Source organism: Pelodiscus sinensis, chromosome 3, assembly GCF_052426305.1.
Source record: "Pelodiscus sinensis isolate ZL-2025 chromosome 3, ASM5242630v1, whole genome shotgun sequence".
NCBI classification, from domain to species: domain Eukaryota; kingdom Metazoa; phylum Chordata; order Testudines; family Trionychidae; genus Pelodiscus; species Pelodiscus sinensis.
In genome coordinates, this window is record NC_143054.1 from 106,978,431 (window position 1) to 106,999,036 (window position 20,606).

The window sequence follows — 20,606 nt, forward strand, 5'->3', positions numbered from 1 at the left end:
CCGCCCGCCCGAAATCCCACCCTTGGCTAAATCCCTTAGCTAAATGACCATAAAAAAACCCAGGGACAAACGGCTTTCAGTGACACCGATGTAACTGCTCCAAATCAGAGGAGCTAGTTCAGATTCACACCAGTGTCTGAGGACAAAAAGTCAAGTTGAAAGGACTCCTGCGCTTTGATACGCGAGAACTGGCTCTTCCCTGCAGAGGAAGGCGTGGCTAGAGCACGAGACCTTCACGTGACCGAGAGAGGCGCGAGCAAAGGAGCCAATCAAAGAGAGGCGTCTGAAAGCAGCCAATCAGAGCCTCGCCGGGACATATAAAAGGAGCTGCAGCAGAGGTGAGCGCTATTTGCCGGTGGGGACTCCGAAGGTGAGGCTGGCGTCTGTGATGAGACTTGAGCGCTGCCGTTTTCGTTCCGCTGCTTCGTGAGTATTCCCCTCCCGTTGGGCCTGGAGTCTCACCTTCGGCTGGGACCCTGCCCTGCATCCCTCACCCGCTCGGCCTAAAAACCCGTGCGCCTGGGGCCTGACTCTGCCTTGGGTGCCGTCCCACATGGGGGCGGCCGGGCCCGCGGCGTCCGGCCGCTTTTCCCCGGGGGCTGCGGGGCGGCCGGGCCCGCGGCGTCCGGCCGCTTTTCCCCGGGGGCTGCGGGGCGGCCGGGCCCGCGGCGTCGGGCCGCTTTTCCCCGGGGGCTGCGGGGCGGCCGGGCCCGCGGCGTCGGGCCGCTTTTCCCCGGGGGCTGTGGGGCGGCCGGGCCCGCGGCGTCGGGCCGCTTTTCCCCGGGGGCTGCGGGGCGGCCGGGCCCGCGGCGTCGGGCCGCCTTTCCCCGGGGGCTGCGGGGCGGCCGGGCCCGCGGCGTCGGGCCGCCTTTCCCCGGGGGCTGCGGGGCGGCCGGGCCCGCGGCGTCGGGCCGCCTTTCCCCGGGGGCTGCGGGGCGGCCGGGCCCGCGGCGTCGGGCCGCCTTTCCCCGGGGGCTGCGGGGCGGCCGGGCCCGCGGCGTCGGGCCGCCTTTCCCCGGGGGCTGCGGGGCGGCCGGGCCCGCGGCGTCGGGCCGCCTTTCCCCGGGGGCTGCGGGGCGGCCGGGCCCGCGGCGTCGGGCCGCCTTTCCCCGGGGGCTGCGGGGCGGCCGGGCCCGCGGCGTCGGGCCGCCTTTCCCCGGGGGCTGCGGGGCGGCCGGGCCCGCGGCGTCGGGCCGCCTTTCCCCGGGGGCTGCGGGGCGGCCGGGCCCGCGGCGTCGGGCCGCCTTTCCCCGGGGGCTGCGGGGCCTCCTGAGCGCAAGGGTCGGAGGTGAGGGCGGATCCTATGTACGTTGCTCTTCACGGTACTGCTCTCTCTCTCTCTCTCCCCTCAGGGTGCTAGGTCCGGCGCTCATTGACTGGCGGGGGTGGAGCGGGGACTTTGCAACTGTACTACATTACAGCTAGGAAGCTCTGGACTTTAGTTTAAGGGGTGGTTGCTGTGCTTAGGGGGCACTAGGAGCAGCAACGTGCACTACGGGAGACTTCCCCTCTTTCGCTCTGTGCTGACTATTAACCAGGGTGGCCACCTCTTTTTTCCTCCTTCCTGCCCCACAATATCACTCTCTGCCTCTGTCTAGTGTGTGTTAGGCAACCTAACATTTTCTCCTTGACTCTCTGCTTGCTGACCTGTGCCTGGTATATTAGAAGTGTATGTCTCTCCTCATCCTCTCGCCTTTATCTCTATGCCTCATCTGTTGTATTCAGGAGACTTTGTTCAGTTTAGCTGCCGCTTCCTGCCTATGGAAGCTCTCCTGTCCCTTTGTGCAATCTACCTGCTCCTCCTTCTCCCTTCCGCTCTTGGCTCTCTTCCACCCTAGTGCCCTGTGAAAACTATAACAGCTCTTTTTCCCCCCTTTCACCTCTGCTGGCTTCGTTTCCCCATTAGCTTTATAAGTGCCCCTTTGTCTTCAGTCATTTGCCCCTACTGCCCATTGTGTAGCAAAGCCTTCCATTTCTCCATCTGGTGCCCCTAAAGCCTGTTCCTCGGGATAGCCACCCTTCCTCCCACTCCTGCCTCGGGGGGCGTCCATGAGGCGCATTACCGTCCTTTTCTCCACTTTCCTTTCAGCTGTACTTAGTCCTGGTGTTGAGGTAGTTTGAGCCCCTGTCTCCTCTCAGTTTTTAATGGCCCTTGTGGGCTATAGTTGCCTCTGCTCCCCTTTCACTGTCTGCTGTCCTTCCTGCCCTTTTTGCAAGAGAGCTGCCCCTTTCTTGCCCCCCCGTAGCGGCTATGAAATAAGGGCGTCCTTTTCCCGCTTGTTCTTCATTATTGAGCCTATCCTCCCTCGGTCCCCTTTCATCCTCTGCGTGCCCTGGTGGGCGTTAAAATGTGGGTTTTGCCTCCTTCTCGCCTCCTCAGTCCGCTGCCCCTACAGCCCGTTGACTCTGAGGAGGGGACAGGGCAGCTTTACTGCATAACGACGCCCCCTATGGCGTGGAGAGGGTAAACGGGGGTGAGGGGCGGGTCTCTGCACAGTGGACACTAGGAGCGGTAATGTAGTAGGAGGGCTCTTTGCCCTCTTGAACTCTCTGCTGCCCCTAGCGTCCATTAGCTTGTAAAGGGGGGGGAAACGGGACAATGGGCCTCACCCCCTGTGCTGTCCCCTAGTGGCCGTTGGGAGGTATAACATGTCTTCCTTCCCTCTTTTGCCCTGAGTGAGGGTTGGTTATGGAGGCTAGGCCGCCCCTGTTTTCTGCCCTGAGTTGTGCCTCTTAGCCTTTCGATCTGCCTTTCCCGCCTTTTGACCCTCTTGCCCCTTTCCTCGACCTTTCCCTGTTGTCCTAGTGCCCGTTGTACTTGAACTGCCTTCTTTTTCCCCTTCTCCCTCTCTGCTCCCCATTGTGCGTGTTACGGCCACCCTCCTCAATTTGCTCCCTCTATTGCTGTTGTGTGGTATACAAGTGCTTTTGCTCGGAGCTGACTATTAACCGGGGTGGCCTACTCTTTTTTCCTCCTCCCCGCCCCGCTATTTCACACTCTGCCTCTGCCTAGTGCGTGTTAGGCAACCTAACCTTTTCTCCTTGACTGTCTGCTCTCCTGTGCCTCTTACGTTAGAAATGTGTCTCTCTCCTCCTCCCCCCCCTTTACCTCTATGCCTCATCTGTTGTATCCAGGAGACCTTGTTCAGTTTAGCTGCCGCTTCCTCCCTATAGAAGCTCTCCTTCCCCTTTGTGTGCTTTGTGCAATCTACCTGCTCCTCCTTCTCCCTTCCGCTCTTGGCTCTCTTCCACCCTAGTGCCCTGTGTAAACAATAACAGCTCTCTTCCCCCCTTTCACCTCTGCTGTGTTCGTTTCCCCATTAGCTTTATAAGTGCCCCTTTGTCTTCAGTCATTTGCCCCTACTGCCCATTGTGTAGTAAAGCCTTCCATTTTGCCATCTGGTGCCCCTAAAGCCTGTTCCTCAGGATAGCCACCCTTCCTTCCACTCCTGCCTCGGGGGGCGTCCATGAGGCGCATAACCGTCCTTTTCTCCACTTTGCTTTCAGCTGTACTTAGTCGTGGTGTTGAGGTAGTTTGAGCCCCTGTCTCCTCTCAGTTTTTAATGGCCCTTGTGGGCTATAGTTGCCTCTGCTCCCCTTTCACTGTCTGCTGTCCTTCCTGCCCTTTTTGCAAGAGAGCTGCCCCTTTCTTGCCCCCGGTAGCGGCTATGAAATAAGGGCGTCCTTTTCCCGCTTGTTCTTCATTATTGAGCCTATCCTCCCTCGGTCCCCTTTCATCCTCTGCGTGCCCTGGTGGGCGTTAAAATGTGGGTTTTGCCTCCTTCTCGCCTCCTCAGTCCGCTGCCCCTACAGCCCGTTGACTCTGAGGAGGGGACAGGGCAGCTTTACTGCATAAGGACGCCCCCTATGGCGTGGAGAGGGTAAACGGGGGTGAGGGGCGGGTCCCTGCACAGTGACACTAGAAGGGGTAATGTAGTAAGGAGGGCTCTTTGCCCTCTTGAGCACTCTGCTGCCCCTAGCGTCCATTAGGTTGTAAAAGGAGGGCGTGGGGGGAAGGAACAATGGCCCTCAGCCCCTGTGCTGCCCCCTAGTGGCCGTTGGGAGGTAGAACATGTCTTCCCTCCCTCTTTTGCCATTTGTGAGGGTTGGTTATGGAGGCTAGGCGCCCCTGTTTTCTGCCCTGAGTTGTGCCTCTTAGCCTTTCGATCTGCCTTTCCCGCCTTTTGGCCCTCTTCTCCCTTTCCTCCTCCTCTCCCTGTTGTCCTAGTGCCCGTTGTACTTGGACTGCTTTCGTTCCCCTTCTCTCCTCCCCATTGTGCGTTACCTCCCCCTTCCTCAGTCTACCTGTAGTGTTGTTTTGTGGTATAGAAGTATCTACGCTCTGTGCTGGCTATTAACCGGGGTGGCCGCCTTTCCCTCTCTCCCACCATTTCACTCTCCATCTGCCTACTGCATGTTAGGTAATCTAGGCCTCCTCTCCTGTGCTTCAAAAGTTACGTGTGTCTTCTTCTCCTCCTCCCCCCCCCCCCCCTTTCTATGCCTCCTCTGTTGTGTTCAGGAGACTTGGTTTAGTTCAGCCACCACTTTATTCCTGCTTTGAATTCTCTGCTGCCTCTCGTATTGCTTAGACTGTATAAGCGGTCCACCTCCGTCTCCTGCTGCTTCCCCCCAGTGGCCAATGTGAAGAATAGCCTTCTGGGGCTCTGCTCCCCATTGTGTCGGTTATGCAGGATAGGCACGCTTGTTCCTTCCCCTTCTTTTCTGCCCTCAGTGGTGCTCTTTAAGCTTTTTCTACCATCTTAGCCCAAGTGCTTATTGCGCAGTGTAGCTGACGCTTTTAATTTTACCGCTTGTGCCTAGTGTAATTGTGCTTAGTGTCCCCTTGCCCATATACCTTATAGCAGTGGTCTCCAACCTTTTTACACCCGAGATCGCTTTTTAAATCTCCAAACAGGCGAAGATCTACCAGCCTGCCCCTTCCTTGAAGCCCCGCCCTCTCTATTCCCCTCCTGTCCATCACTTGCTATCCCCAGCCCTTACTTACAGACTCTGATAAACAGTTTATTTTTAAATTATGCGATGTTTAAAATTAAAATCATGTGTTTATAGTTATGAAATAAATGTTTTTTATTCATGCTATTTAAATCTAAAATGAAGCATTTATAATTATACATTTTGTGGGGACAGAGTTCTGCGGCGGGGGGCAGGGAAGAGGACAGGGTTCTGCAGCAGGGGACAGAGTGCCAGTGGGGAAAGGTTTCTGCAGCTGGGGACAGGGTGTCAGTGGGGACAGGAATAGAGACAGATTTCTGTAGCTGGGAACAGGGGAGTGGGAACAGAATTCTGTGGCTGGGGAGCGGGGTGCCAGTGGAGGCAGAGAGTCCCCTGCTTCTGCCTCCTCTCAGGATTCCACCCCAGAGGGAAAGCAGCGTGTGCCTGCCCCGGGGCTGAACTCCTCTCTTCTCCCCCCCCCCGCCCGCCCGTGCAGGGAAACCCAGTGCGTGCCTGCCCCGGGGCTGACTCACCCCTCCTGTGTGGTGCAGGGAGCCAATGCTCCCTCCCGCAGTACACCCGGCAGAGCAGCTAGCGCTACTTCGGGAATCGCTGGAAGTGGTGCTAAGCTGCAGGACTTCTGTCCATCCCCGGGAAGCCTACACTACCTCCATTTTCACTTTAGGTAGGTAGTGGGGCTTCTCGGGGGTGGGAGGGAAATGGGGGCGGGGCGGACAGGATGCCTCGCTATCGACTGGTCGTGGCCTCACGATTGACCAGTCGATCACGATCGACCTGTTGGTGACCACAGCCTTATAGTGATTTTGTCTGTTTTAAGCTAGTTTTTTTCCTTCATCAGACTTCCTCTAATTGGTCAACATGATGCCTGATGATGGAATTGGCACACAAGCGCTGTGGATGAGAACAAAAGAATTACGGTAAGGCTTCCCTTTCCCTAGTGTTACCATTCCTTCCATGTGTGCTCTTTAGCAGGTATAAATGCCCCTTGAACATGAAAGCATCTGCTACCTATAGCTTCTGTGGCTGACAATATACGCACCCTTTCCTCTCCTTTGATTCTCTGACCCTATTTTCCATTGTGGAATATAACGGCTTCTTTCCCATTATGTGTTTTTGTTGGTCCTCACGCTCTTCCTCAGTGTAGCTGCCGCTTATTTGATTGACGGTCCTCTGCTGTTTGCTCCCCTTAGGAAGAATAAAGATCCCTTACCCACTTTTCTCTTGAAACCTCCTAGTCCCCATTACTTGTACTCAGATTTGCTACCCTTTCCCTCCTTTTCTCTCCCTGGTGTGTTCCGTATTCAATGTTAGGCAGATGATCCTTTCCCTCTCGGCTAATCCCTCATACCCCTCAATGGAGCCAATACCCCCTTCTCACCTTCTATACTTTGATCTGAGCTAGGGCGCATACCTTCCATTTAGATTCCCGCTATGACCTTTTAGGCCATTGAACTCACCCATAAATCCCTCCTGGGTCCTCGCCTGTCGGGCGCTTGCTTGCCTGTTTGGCTCGTCGCGGCTGTCTGTATTGCCCTTTCTTCAGCATGGCCTCCCCTAATTCCCCTGGGACCTTCTGCCTCCTGCAGTGGGTTTTACGCGGTAGAGCTGCCCTTTTCCCCCCCTCAGTGTCAACGGGCAGTAGGGGCCGCGGACTGGGAGGGGGGGGGGAAAGGGCAGCTCTACTGCACGAGACCCAGTGTGGGATAGAGAAGGCGAAAGGGGAGTTTAGGGGCCAGGTGTGCTGCCTGACGGGGCAATAGAGGCGGCGGCAGTGTCCCATATTGCCTGACGGCCACTAGGCGCAGCAGTCTAGAGAGGGAGCCGCTTGGCGCCCCCTCGTCCCTTTTCTTGTCCCAGTCCCCTTTTGGGCTTCCCCACGCCCCTGTCCTCTGCTGCTCCGAGTGCCCGTTACGCCGTACAGGCTCCCCTTTGCCCGCTTCCCGTCTCGGCTCCAAGCTGGTGTTCCTTGGGCGGGGCCCGGGCCTCCTCTTGGCTGCCCTGCATCCATGCTCCTCCTAAGGGGTTGCTGTACGGTGTCGGTGCCCTTCCCTCTCCTGAGATATTCTTTTGTTTATGTTTTTTCTGTCTTTGTGTTTTTCGTTGGAACTCACCACTGGTGTTCGTTCTTTTTTGGAGTTTATTTGTTCCCCTTTCGGAGCTTATGTACGGCAGCGAGATTCAGCGCCGGGGAGGGAGCTTTGGTTGATCAGACTTAGGATTTTGGATTCGCAACCCGTCCACTCTTGGTCTGTTTCAGCTAACTTTATATATCTTGTTTGGGTATTTTGGTACTCCTCCACTCGCTTGACAATTGCTGACATTAGATTTTTGTTGTCTTATTCTGGTTTTACAAAAACTTTCGTCTGCTCCTTTTGGGGTAATTAGCACTTTTGTTGCATACCTCTGTCTGAGTTATTTACTTCTTTAAAAGCGGCGGGGTTATTGTTGGTCATCTAATCAAATTTTGTTTTCATTTTTATCTCCTGTATCTCAGAATGCTGACTTGCTTTGACACTTACAATTAAACTAGTGCTCATTTGACATATTCTGGGTAGGCTTTAACACATCCTTTTGAGTCAAATGAGACACTTTAATTACAATAACTTTATTTCCCTCTGTGCTTGTGGATTTGCTATTTGCTCGTTTTCTATTTGTTTTATTTTCATAAATGTTATAGTTTGTTTTTGGGAAAAATTTTTACACATATAGAATATTCTTATTACAATTATTAATATTATTATTGTACAAATAATCTAAAACTCTTTTTTTGATATCAACATGGATAAAAAGTTTTAAACACTTGCTTTTTGTCGTCTTGTACTTTTTATACTTAATTGTTTTATCTAAATTATGTAATACGTTTACTATTGTTATGGGTGATTCGTTTACGTGTTTTACAGTTTGATTCTTGATTGCTAGCTTAATACATTTTCTAACTTTTAACAAAATGTTCTAATTTCGTTTCTTTACGTCTAGATTTATAACTTCTATTTTTTGTAAGTTTAGTTTTTGTATTGTGAAATGCTCTACTGGTAATATTACTTGGGTGTCTTGGAAAGTTTGTTTTGTTATGGCTTTCATTTCTTTTGTTAAAAATCGGATCTTATGTACGGAGCCCTGCTCTCCTCCCGCTATGGCCCTTTAGGCCCTGGACCTCACCCGTCCCTCCTCGAGCCTCGGCTCTCCCTAGCGTCTTGTGAGGCCGAGGAAGTGTCCTCCGCTGAGCCCTGGTGACCGTTCTGCAGTTTAGCCTCCCCCCTCTTTGTCCTATTGCGCGCCTCCCTCCCCCGGGCCGGTGCCCGTGATGCGGGTCGGACGCTTGCTTGCCCGTTTGGCTCGTCCCGGCTGTCTGGTAATAGTATTTTGCAATCTTTTAACTTTTATTTTGCTAGATCATTATTAGCTATTAAACATCTTAACTTTGAACATGTTACATGTAGGGTTATAGGTATGATTTTTTTCCCCTATTGCTAGAAGTGCTCTTATTTTGAGCATGTTTTTCTTCCCTTTCATCTTTATTACGATAGAACTAGTGGTTGAGAGGTTTTATACCTTCTGTTTTGTTTAACTTATCAAAAGGGCATCTTCTGCTCTTGTCAAATCCTGTTCGTGACGCCATTTTGGTAACTGGGTTTGGTTCTTTAAAGGATTTGAAACTACAGACAGAGGAATACTTTTTTTTTTTTTTAGGGTCAAACAGATTTTTTCTATTTACTTTATAATTAATTTTCTATTGAAATCAATTTACTATTTTTGATTTTTTAAGACCATATAATATACAAAGAAAGTAGAAAAATAGTACAGTTAAAAAAAAAAAAAAAAACCCAAGAAATACTAACTTCTCTTACAGATATACACTCCTGATTTACTTTTAAACAATTTATGGAGTTAACAAATATATAATCTTTATGTTAAGAAAGATAGAAGCTTTGCTTAGATTCAGGAGATATTCTTTTCTTTGTTTTTTCTTTCCTTAGATTTTTTGTTGCAACTTACGACTGGTGTTCGTTCTTTTTTTAGAGTTTATTTGTTCCCCTTTCGGAGCTTATGTACGGCAGCGAGATTCAGCGCCAAAGAGGGAGCTTTAGTTGATTAAATTTAGTTTTTTAGATTCGCAACCCGTCCACTCTTAGTCTGTTTCAGCTAACTTGTTTTAGTATTTTTAGTACTCCTCCACTCGCTTGACAATTGCTGACATTAGATTTTTGTTGTCTTATTCTGCTTTTACAAAAACTTTCGTCTGCTCCTTTTGAGGTAATTAGCACATTTGTTGCATACTGCTGTCTGAGTTACTTACTCGTTTAAAAGCGGCGGGGTTATTGTTGGTCATCTAATCAAATTTTGTTTTCATTTTTATCTCCTGTATCTCTCAATGCTGCCTCTCTTTGACAGTTACAATTAAACTAGTGCTCATTTGACATATTCCAAGTAAGCTTCAACACATCCTTTTCACAGTAGGCAAAAGAGACGGCCCTTTTCTCTTTGACACGCTTCTTCTGTCTGCAGTGCCCGCGAGCTCCTAGAGCTGCCCTGTCCCTGCTTTTCAGCGTCTGTGTCCACCAGGGCAGCATAGCACGCACTCCTTTTAGTCCTTTTCTGCCCCGGGTGCCCCTTCGCACTCTCTCCTTCCGCTCTGGCCCCAAGTGCCCAGCATATAGGTGGGCCTCTTTGCCCCCTTAGCCGCATAAACACCTCCTCTCCTCCCGCTATGGCCTTTTAGGCCCTGGACCTCACCCGTCCCTCCTTGAGCCTCGGCTCTCCCTAGCGTCTTGTGAGGCCGAGGAAGTGTCCTCTGCTGAGCCCTGGTGACCATTCCGCAGTTTGGCCTCCCCTTTTTCCTATTGCGCGCCCCCCCCCCCCCCCTCCGGGGCCGGTACCCGTGATGCGGGTCGGGCGCTTGCTTGCCCGCTCGGCTCGTCCCGGCTGTCTGTATTGCCCCCTTCTTCAGCGTGGCCGCCCCTAATTCCCCTGGGACCTTCTGCCTCCTGCAGTGGCCTTTACGCGGTAGAGCTGCCCTTTTTCCCCTCCTCGGAGTCAACGGGCAGTAGGGGCCGCGGACTGGGAGGGGGGGGGGAAAGGCAGCTCTACTGCACGAGACCCAGTGTGGGATAGAGAAGGCGAAAGGGGAGTTTAGGGGCCAGGTGTGCTGCATGACGGGGCAATAGAGGCGGCGGCGGCAGTGTCCGTGTTGCCTGACGGCCACTAGGGAGCCGCTTGGCGCCCTCTAGTCCCTTTTCTGGACCCAGTCCCCTTTTGGCTTCCCCATGCCCCTGTCCTCTGCTGCTCCGAGTGCCCGTTACGCCGTACAGGCTCCCCTTTGCCCGCTTCCCTTCTCGGCTCCAAGCTGCTGTTCCTTGGGCGTGGCCCGGGCCTCCTCTTGGCTGCCCTGCATCCATGCTCCTCCTAAGGGGTGCTGTACGGTGTCGGTGCCCTTCCCTCTCCTGAGTCTCCTTAATGCTTCCTCCTTTCATACGGTAGGGCTGCCCCTTAGACACTCTCTCCCTCTTCAGTACTGCTGCCTGGCTTTCCCCTCAGGCCCTGTGTGCATTATAGCTGCCCGCGTGGGCCTTGCCTGTCGCCTTGGCCCCTAGTGCCCGTTGTACAGGTGTGGCCGTTGGGTTGCCCTCTGCTGCCCCTTAGGCTGGGCAGCGGCCCCTTTCCTGCTCTCCTCCCGCTATGGCCCTTTAGACCGTTGACCTCACCCGTCCATCCCTCCTGGCTCCTCGCCTGTCCCCGCTGTTTGGGAGGCGAACCACCGGGCCTCGCTGGCCCTTCCCCCCCACTCGCTTCTGCCGCGCCCTAGTGGCCATTCTAAGGTATAGCGCCCCCCTTCTCCCGTGTCCCCTTTCCCCCAGTTGCCACCAGGGCAGGATAGCACGCACTCCTTTTAGTACTTTTCTTACCTAGGTGCCCGTTCCCTCTCTCCTTCCACTCTGGCCCCTAGTGCCCGGCATAGAGGTCTGCTTAGTAGGCAGCAGGGTAGCACCATCATGCCATTTTTGAAGGGTTTTTTTTTTTTTTGGTCTCTCGTGCTCTTTTCCCCTGTACTTTTCTTCCTTCCTTTTCTCCCTACTCTAATGGGTCATGATAGTGTGTCAGGTGCCCTTCCTTCTCCTCAGTCTCCTAAGGGTTAAGTTCTTAGCACATGTTTTCAGCCCAGTGCCCCATTACTAGATTTTAAAGGGAGCAGCCAGATAACTGCTGCGTCCACAGGGGGTTGTGTACGTAGGAGCCGATGTGAGGTGTGAAATGAAAGCTTATGTTCTAATGATTCTGTGTGTGTGGTTCATGTACTTTTATGATGTCTATATGTTGAATTATGGATATGGACTTTGTGCTGATACTGGCCTGAAGTGCCTTTTTATAGGGACGGATGTCCAGTCAATGACTCTGGTAATTAGCAATGGCTCTCAAGGTGCCCAATACACACTTGCAGAATGTGTCTGGGACCGTCAAGCCAGCCAATATCATAGCTTGTGACATGAGACTAAGGGATAGGTCACTTGGCCATGTCACCTGCTCCAGCTTGGAAGATACCAGGGGAGAATATAAAACGCCATGAGGTGGACTGCATCTTGCCTTCAAATCTGCTACTGATTCCAGATGCAGCCTTGCCAGGAACAGCGAGACTGGAAGACTTGTTGGCCCATCCTGACATAGGATGTAAACCAGAGACTTTTAAGATAGCAGTTTGTGACATGTCTGCCTGGAGCCTGCATTGAGAATTTGGTGATTCAATGCATGTAATGTATTCTCCTTAACAACCTTACTCTCGTGCTTTTCTTTCTTTTATTAATAAACCTTTAGGTTTTAGATTCTGAAGGATTGGCTCAGCGTGATCTTGTGGGTAAGATCCGAAGTATAAACTGACCGGGGATTTGTGGATGGTTCTTTGGGACTGGAAAGACCTGTTTGGGGTAGGTGAGATTTGGTTCTATCACCCCCTCACCTGTGTGCAGACTTGGGGCTGATTGTGGCGCACGGAGAGTTGGGGTGTCAGAGGGGTTTTGCTCTTGAGGTTTCCTGCTGTGGTTGGATTGGCAGCTGAAGTGCTCTGCCTGACTGGTATATGACCTGTTTGCAAATAGTCTCCAGTCTGGGGCTGTAATGAGCCGCCCTGGGTTTTGAGCAATTCGCCCTCAGTGGATGCCCTCAGCAGTGCCCAGACCCGGCCTGGTCCATCACGCCCATTGAGTATTTTAGGAACCGCTTTATCCTCTGCAGTCTAGTCCCAAATGTGACCGTTTGCATTCCGTAATAGGTCTTAAGTAATGTTGCCATTGGCTTTTGCTTGTTGCCTGAGGAGGAGACAAAGGCCGTATGTTCCTTCAGAATACCCAGTGTAACACGTGAAAGCAAGGCCAGTTTTTTAAGTCTGTCTTCATATAGGTACTGTTGTATAGATTTTCTGCCTTGTTGTTTGTCTGCACTCTTTCTAGTTTGTGATCGTCTTCAATGAAACGTAGTTCCAGAAACTGGATGCCATATTGAAATGGACGCCTGATTGCTGAGGACTGGAATAGAAGAATTATGGTAAGTCTCCCACTATTCACTGCGTACGTCTTCTGCCATTAGTGCTTTTTAGGAGATATAGCTGCCCCCTTCTGCTACTCCCGGTTCCCCGATAAAAGATATAACCTCCTCTTTTCCCTATTGATTGTAATGTGTCCTAATGCCAACAGGAGCTGGAGCTGTCCCCCTACTCCTTGTGCCCGTTTTTGAATATGGCCTCTCCCTCTCTCTTTTCATTGTGGGATCCTTCCTCTTCAGTAGGAAGCCTTGCCATCTAACATTTCGCTGTTGGTTCTGTTTCCACATACACACACACACACACAGCTGTTCTGGACTTAGCATCTTGACTCACAAAGGTACTTAGACACAAACTCAGGAGTTGAAGTGTGAATCTGAATTCAGGTGTCTAAATTCCAGTTTTACTCTGCCACTGAACCTTATAGGCACCTAAGTTGACTTGGCGCCTGAGCTTTCAGAGTAGATGTTCCCCGCAAGCCTATCTTTCTGATTCCTCACAGATGATAGATCACCTCACTAGCACTCCAGATGCCTATTGCCCATCAAAACCCCAATGGAAAACAGGAGTTCACCTGCCAATTGCACATGTGGGGACCCATCTGAAAAGTTGGTTCCTAGGCCGTTTTGCATTCATAATCTGGGCAGCGAAGACTGTATCACCATCGGCTTTACAAGCCAGGGGTCAGTGCTCTCCCCAAACTGAGAGTTTAAGGTTCAGTTCTCCCCTTTGCCTGGTTCTCAGGCTAGTGTCATTCTGAGGCGGTGTCTACACTAAAATTAAGTTCAATGGCTGTGGACATACCCAGTCACTGTGTCGGTGCAGTACATCCTCACTAGCAGTGCTAGCATTGATGCAGAGCGCAGTGCACCGTGTGACAAAGGACATTTGTCCCAGGTTTTGTCACCATGCCTGTGACCTGCACAGCACAGGCAGATACATGACCCTGGTCGCCCTGGCAACCACAATCCAAGGGCCCTCACCAGCCTTGTTAATGTTAGTGAGTGTGATATGTTCTTACTGTTTTCCTTTAATCCTAGATAATGGGCCCAGGACCCAAGGATCATCACGCCAGCTTGAGGCGGCATCGTCCTCCTGTATACGCATCATAACTTTTTTAGACAAAAGTTGCCATTGAATTGTCTGGCTTTTTTTGTTTGGTTTACTTAGCTTGTTAGGAATAACTACCTGTATTACTGATAAGAAGTTTAATTGGCGATGGGCGGAGTTGCTGTGTAACCTTCATAGTAGATTGGCTTATGTGCTCATTTGGTCTTGCTGCTAGAACCTATGGAATTGCTTGCCCTCCGTCCGCCGCGCCCCTCCTCCCCGATATAATGTATTGTAATGTTTTGCTTAACCAGTGTGTTCCAGCTTAACCCCTGGTTCTCGCTCGACCAGTGCTGTGTGTAATAAATCCTCCGACTTGTTTTCACCACATCCAGAGTGTTGAGACCTTATTCCTAACAAGTAGCTACATCTACTTGAGCTGTGCCGGAAAGGTGCCCTCGAGCCCAGATCCCACACTCCTGCACCCTCCTTCCTGCCCAGACTCCATATGTACACTCCAACTCCTGCCCAGACCCTCCACACTCCTGCAACGGTCCCTATTTCCAGACTCTGCAGCCCCATCCCGCTCCTGCACCCTTCTTCCTGCCCATAACCCTGCACCACCACACTCTAGCACCCTCTCACGCCCAGACCCCACACCTTCCCCCCCCCCCCCCAGCCTGCTCCTGAACCCTCTCTCCTGCCCGCATTCTATGTTCCTGGCTCGCGCCCCCTCCCCCCCGCCAGACCTTGCTCTGGCAGCACACGGAGCCCCCCTCATTTTTGATCCCATCTTAGACACTAGCAGGGCCCCACAACTTCCACTAGCCCCAGCCTAAGGCAGACTTTTGAAAAACATGGTCAAAAAGTATTGCTTGTTTGCCATTGATATCGGGGTGGGAGTAAACTGCATCATGAGAGGTCTAAGGCAGGTTCCAATAACCCCTGTGACAATGTGCAAGTCTCATAAGGTTTTGCAAGTCTTTCCTACAATTGCTTGCAGCTAGGGTGTGTGGCTGGCTGGGGGGGGGGGGGGAGAAGAAGTCATGTTCCCACCAAGATTTTTCCATCCCTGAGCAGAGTGAGTTTTGTCTTGTGTGCCAATATTGAGGTCACATGTGCTTGTTCAGACCTGTGCCATCCTCCTCATTAATGTATATCTTAGTATATATTTTAAATTGTTATATAAGCAGGAATACTCCAACAAGGGATAGTTAAAAATGGGGGGGGGGGGGGGGAGAGGGGGCTAAAGTTGTTGAGCAAGAAAAAGGACACCAAGAGTTAAATTAAAAAAAAAAATATTAAAAAAGTATGGCCCCTTTAAGAAATGCTTTTGAGGCTTTTTGGCCCTAACAGGTTGCTTGTCTTCCTGTGCTGGGACAGGACAGCTCCCCTGTGGAACCAGGTAAGCCCCTGGGGTTTTTGTCTCCTGGCCAGAAAATACCAGACACTTTAGGTATTTTAAAATACCTAAGTCCGGTGTTGTCTGATTTTTTTGCCAGACGGGTGAAAATACCAGGTGGTCAGGTTCAATACCAGACACCTGGCAACCCTACACCATTTCGCCAACACCACCCCCATCTGAGCCCTGCCGCCATCCTGACCTTGCTCCTCTGCCCAGCAGCTTCCTGCTATGGGCTCCTGTGTGGGATACACTTGCCTTCTCCGTTGGAGCTTTCCCAGCGGCGTGGGGTCCATGCGGCCTGACCTGTGTGCAGCTAGGCAGCCACCATGGGGCTCTGGCACCAGCTCCAGCCTTGGAGAAGTGCTGAAGCTGGGGCAGGGCCGCATGATGGGAAACTGCCCTGTATGCCAAGTCCGGAGCTCAGGTGGTGGCTTGGCTGTTCCTGGGGCTGCAGTGTTGTTTTTAGCAGTTCAAATTAATCAGGATGCTATAGTTCCTGTCTCCTGGCCCCGCTTAAAGCCGCAGGCACCCTGACTAAGCCTTGTGGCAGGAAGCAATACAGCCTAATAGACACACAGGGGTGCAAGGGTGTTGAGGCTGTCATGTTACTGGATTTTAAGGGGATCAGACAGGTCACTGCTGCATCCATGGGGGGGGGGGGGAGACGGACGGGACGGGACGTGTTTGCCCCCAAAGCCTGTACAAAGGGGGCCCAATGAGGTGTCAAATTAAAGTTTGTTCTATTAATTCTGTATGTTCATTTACTTGTATGATATCTGTATGTGGAATTTTAAATATGTATTCTGTGCTTCTACTGGAAGATTGTCTGAGACAGATCAAAGGCCCAGGAAAGTTCAGTCAGTAACCATGCTAATTAGCAAGGCTCTCAGAGAGGCCAATACACGCGTGAAGAATGTGTCTGGGACCTGCAAACCAGCCAATAGCATGACTGCTGACTTGGAACACAAGGATAGGTCACTGAGCCATGTGACCTGCTCCAGCTTTGAAGACACCAGGGATGGATATAAAAGGCACGCTCCATCTTCCCTTGAATTCCGCCCCGATCTCCGATGCAGCCTTGTGAGGAATACTGAACCGGGAAGAATCTTTCACCCATAGGATGTACACCGGAGACTTTTAAGATAGCAGTTAGCAGAGATGTTACAAAGAGCCTGCACCGAGAACTCAGTGATTCGGCGCATGTAATGTATCCTCCTTAACAACCTTGCACTCATGCTTTTTTCTTTTAATAATAAACTTTTAGATTCTAAAGGATTGGCTCAGCGTGATCTTGTGGACAAGATCCAAAGAGCAACTGACTGGGAATTTGTGGCTGGTTCTTTGGGACAGGAAAAAGGGGTTCTATAATCCCTCACCTGGGTGTTAAGCCTGGGGCTGATTGTGGCATAGAGAGAGCTGGAGTGCATGAGCCGTTTTTCTCATGAGGCTTCCCGCTGGTGGGATTGGCAGCTGAAGCGCTGGGTGTTCAAGGGTTTGTGGCCTATTTGGGAAGGGTCTCCAGCCAGGGACTGCAAGGAGCCCTGAGGATCTGGCCCGGTCTAGAACAGGCTCAGAGTCAGCAATACAGGCTCATGAGCGCTAGGGGACCTAATGGTGTTGCGTGCTGACAGCAATACAGGCTAATGGTGTAAGGGGCTCAGATAGCAATACAGCCGACTAGGCACAAAGGTATTGGAGGCTGACACGGCAATACAACCTAAGGAGCACTCGGGGACCCGATGGCGATACAGGCTTATGGGCAAAAGGGGACGCACTGGTGTTGGGGGCTTAGAGACAGCAGTACAGACTAATGGGCACGCATTTCCGTAATAGTGTTGGGGGCTCAGTCAGCATTACTGCTTCACGGGCATGATGGTTTTTGGGGACTCTCACGGAGCAATAAAGCCTAGTGCGCACAAGGGGGCACAATAGTGCTGGAACCTGAAACCGCAATACAGCATAATGGGTGCAACGGTGTTAGGTGATGAGAGCCAGCAAAGCATCCGAATACCCACGAGGGGGCAAAATGCTGTTAGGGGTTCAGACAGCAATACAGACTATGGGACACTGGAGGGGGGCGAAATGGTGCTGGGGCCTCAGTGGTAGCAATGCTGTCTAATGGGCACACGAGGGGCAGTGTTTTTAGGTGCTCAGAGACAGCAATACTGTCTAATGGGCACAAGGGGGCGCAATGGTATTAGTTGATCAGAGACCGCAATACAGCCACATAGGCAGAAGAGGGCGTAATGGTGGTGTGACCACAGAGACAGCAATACAGGAAAATGTGCACAAGAGGGCGCAATGGTGGTAGGTGATCAGAGCGAGCAATACCGTCTAATGGGCACAAGGGGGGAGTAATGGTGTTGGGGGCTGAGACACAGCAATACAATGTCATGAGCACGAGGGGGCGCATTAGTGTTATGTGGTCAGACAGCAATGGAGGCTGATTCACGCTGGGGGGGGGGGGCTGCAATAGTGCTGCGGGCTCAGTGATAGCAATACAGACTAATGGGCACAAGGGGGCGCAATGGTGTTAGCTGATCAGAGACAGTAATGCAACCTCATGGGCAGAAGAGGGCGTAATGGTGTTCTGGGCACGAACAGATAAGTAATAGGGGGCGGAATGCTGTTGCGGGCTGAGAGAGACCAATACAGCCTCATGGGCACAAGGGGGCGCAGGGGTGTTGGGGAGGCTCAGACGGCAATACTGTCTAATGGGCACAAGAGGGTGCAATGGTGTTAGCTGACCAGAGAGCAATACCGCCTAATGGGGCGCAATGCTTCTGGAGACAGCAATACGTTCTAATGGACACAAGGGGGCGCAATGGTCTTAGGTGACCGGAGAGAGCAATACAGCCTCATGGGTAGAAGAGGGCGTAATGGTGTTGGGGGCTCTGAGGCAGCAATACAGGCTAATAGGCACTAGGGGTTGCGAGCTGCGAGAGACCAATACGTCCTAGTACTAGCCACAAGGGGGCAAAATGCTGTTAGGGGCTCAGAGACAGCAATACAGACTAACGGGCACGAGGGAGGAGGCGAAATGGTGCTGCGGGCTCAGTGATAGCAATACAGAGACAGCAATACTGTCTAATGGGCACAAGAGGGTGCAGTGTTTTTAGGTGCTCAGAGAGCAATACTTTCTCATTGGCACAAGGGGGAGTAATGGTGTTGGTGGCTGAGAAACAGCAACACTGTGTAACGGGCGCTAGGGGGCGAAATGGTGTTGGGGAGGCTCAGAGACAGCAAAAGAAGGACATGAGCACAAGGGGGCGCCGTAGTGTTATGCGGTCAGACGGCAGTGGAGGCTGATACACACGGAGGGCTGCAAGAGTGCTGCGGGCTCAGTGATAGCAATACAGACTAACGGGCACGGGGGGAGCGAAATGGTGCTGGAGGCTCAGTGAGAGCAATACAGACTAATAGGCGCTAGGGGGCGCATTGGCGTTGCGGGCCGAGGGACAGCAATACAGTCTAAAGGGCACAAGGGGGCGGAATTCTCTTAGGTGCTCAGAGACAGCAATACAGACTAATAGGCACTAGGGGGCGCGTTGGCGTTGCGGGCCGAGGGACAGCAATACAGGCTAACGGCCACAAGGGGGCGCAATTGCCTTAGGTGCGCAGAGACAGCAATACAGACTAATAGGCACTAGGGGGCGCGTTGGCGTTGCGGGCCGAGGGACAGCAATACAGGCTAATGGCCACAAGGGGGCGCAATTGCCTTAGGTGCTCAGAGACAGCAATACAGGATAATGGCCACAAGAGGGCGCAATTGCCTTAGGTGCTCAGAGACAGCAATACAGGATAATGGCCACAAGGGGGCGCAATTGCCTTAGGTGCTCAGAGACAGCAATACAGACTAATAGGCACGAGGGGGCGCGATGGAGTTCCGGACCGAGGGACAGCAATACAGGCTAACGGCCACAAGGGGACGCAATTGCCTTAGGTGCGCAGAGACAGCAATACAGGATAATGGCCACAAGGGGGCGCAATTGCCTTAGGTGCTCAGAGACAGCAATACAGGATAATGGCCACAAGAGGGCGCAATTGCCTTAGGTGCTAAGAGACAGCAATACAGACTAATAGGCACGAGGGGGCGCGATGGAGTTCCGGACCGAGGGACAGCAATACAGGCTAACGGCCACAAGGGGACGCAATTGCCTTAGGTGCGCAGAGACAGCAATACAGGATAATGGCCACAAGGGGGCGCAATTGCCTTAGGTGCTCAGAGACAGCAATACAGGCTAATGGCCACAAGGGGGCGCAATTGTCTAAGGTGCGCAGAGACAGCAATACAGACTAATAGGCACTAGGGGGCGCGATGGAGTTCCGGACCGAGGGACAGCAATACAGGCTAACGGCCACAAGGGGGCGCAATTGCCTTAGGTGCGCAGAGACAGCAATACAGGATAATGGCCACAAGGGGGCGCAATTGCCTTAGGTGCGCAGAGACAGCAATACAGGATAATGGCCACAAGGGGGCGCAATTGCCTTAGGTGCTCAGAGACAGCAATACAGGATAATGGCCACAAGAGGGCGCAATTGCCTTAGGTGCTCAGAGACAGCAATACAGGATAATGGCCACAAGGGGGCGCAATTGCCTTAGGTGCTCAGAGACAGCAATACAGGATAATGGGCACTAGGGGGCGCGTTGGCGTTGCGGGCCGAGGGACAGCAATACAGGCTAACGGCCACAAGGGGGCGCAATTGACTTAGGTGCTCAGAGACAGCAATACAGGATAATGGGCACAAGGGGGCGCAATTGCCTTAGGTGCTCAGAGACAGCAATACAGGATAATGGGCACAAGGGGTCGCGTTGGCGTTGCGGGCCGAGGGACAGCAATACAGGCTAATGGCCACAAGGGGGCGCAATTGCCTTAGGTGCTCAGAGACAGCAATACAGGATAACGGCCACAAGGGGGCGCAATTGCCTTAGGTGCTCAGAGACAGCAATACAGGATAACGGGCACAAGGGGGCGCAATTGCCTTAGGTGCGCAGAGACAGCAATACAGGATAATGGCCACAAGGGGGCGCAATTGCCTTAGGTGCTCAGAGACAGCAATACAGGATAATGGGCACAAGGGGGCGCAATTGTCTTAGGTGCTCAGAGACAGCAATACAGACTAATAGGCACTAGGGGGCGCGTTGGCGTTGCGGGCCGAGGGACAGCAATACAGGCTAACGGCCACAAGGGGGCGCAATTGTCTAAGGTGCGCAGAGACAGCAATACAGACTAATAGGCACTAGGGGGCGCGATGGAGTTCCGGACCGAGGGACAGCAATACAGGCTAATGGCCACAAGGGGGCGCAATTGTCTTAGATGCTCAGAGACAGCAATACCGGATAATGGGCACAAGGGGGCGGACTTGCCTTAGGTGCTCCGAGACAGCAATACGGACTAATAGGCACTAGGGGGCGCGTTGGCTTTGCGGGCCGAGGGACAGCAATACAGGCTAATGGCCACAAGGGGGCGCAATTGCCTTAGGTGCTCAGAGTCAGCAATACAGGATAATGGCCACAATGGGGCGCAATTGCCTTAGGTGCTCAGAGACAGCAATACAGGATAATGGCCACAAGGGGGCGCAATTGCCTTAGGTGCTCAGAGACAGCAATACAGGATAATGGCCACAAGGGGGCGCAATTGCCTTAGG

The 20,606-nt window shown here is 52.4% G+C and overlaps 1 long non-coding RNA gene across 2 annotated transcripts; it reads left to right on the top strand.

Moving 5' to 3' along the window:
- The first annotated feature begins 332 nt into the window (after positions 1–332).
- LOC149524708 (uncharacterized) lies at positions 333–13,942 on the top strand. 2 transcript variants are annotated; one of them, XR_016349212.1, is made up of 5 exons: positions 333–426; positions 5,813–5,891; positions 11,782–11,891; positions 12,414–12,507; positions 13,543–13,942. It is a non-coding gene; the product is annotated as an uncharacterized LOC149524708 (long non-coding RNA). The 2 variants fall into 2 exon arrangements; XR_016349211.1 differs by having other exon boundaries at positions 11,782–12,507.
- The last annotated feature ends 6,664 nt before the right edge of the window (positions 13,943–20,606 follow it).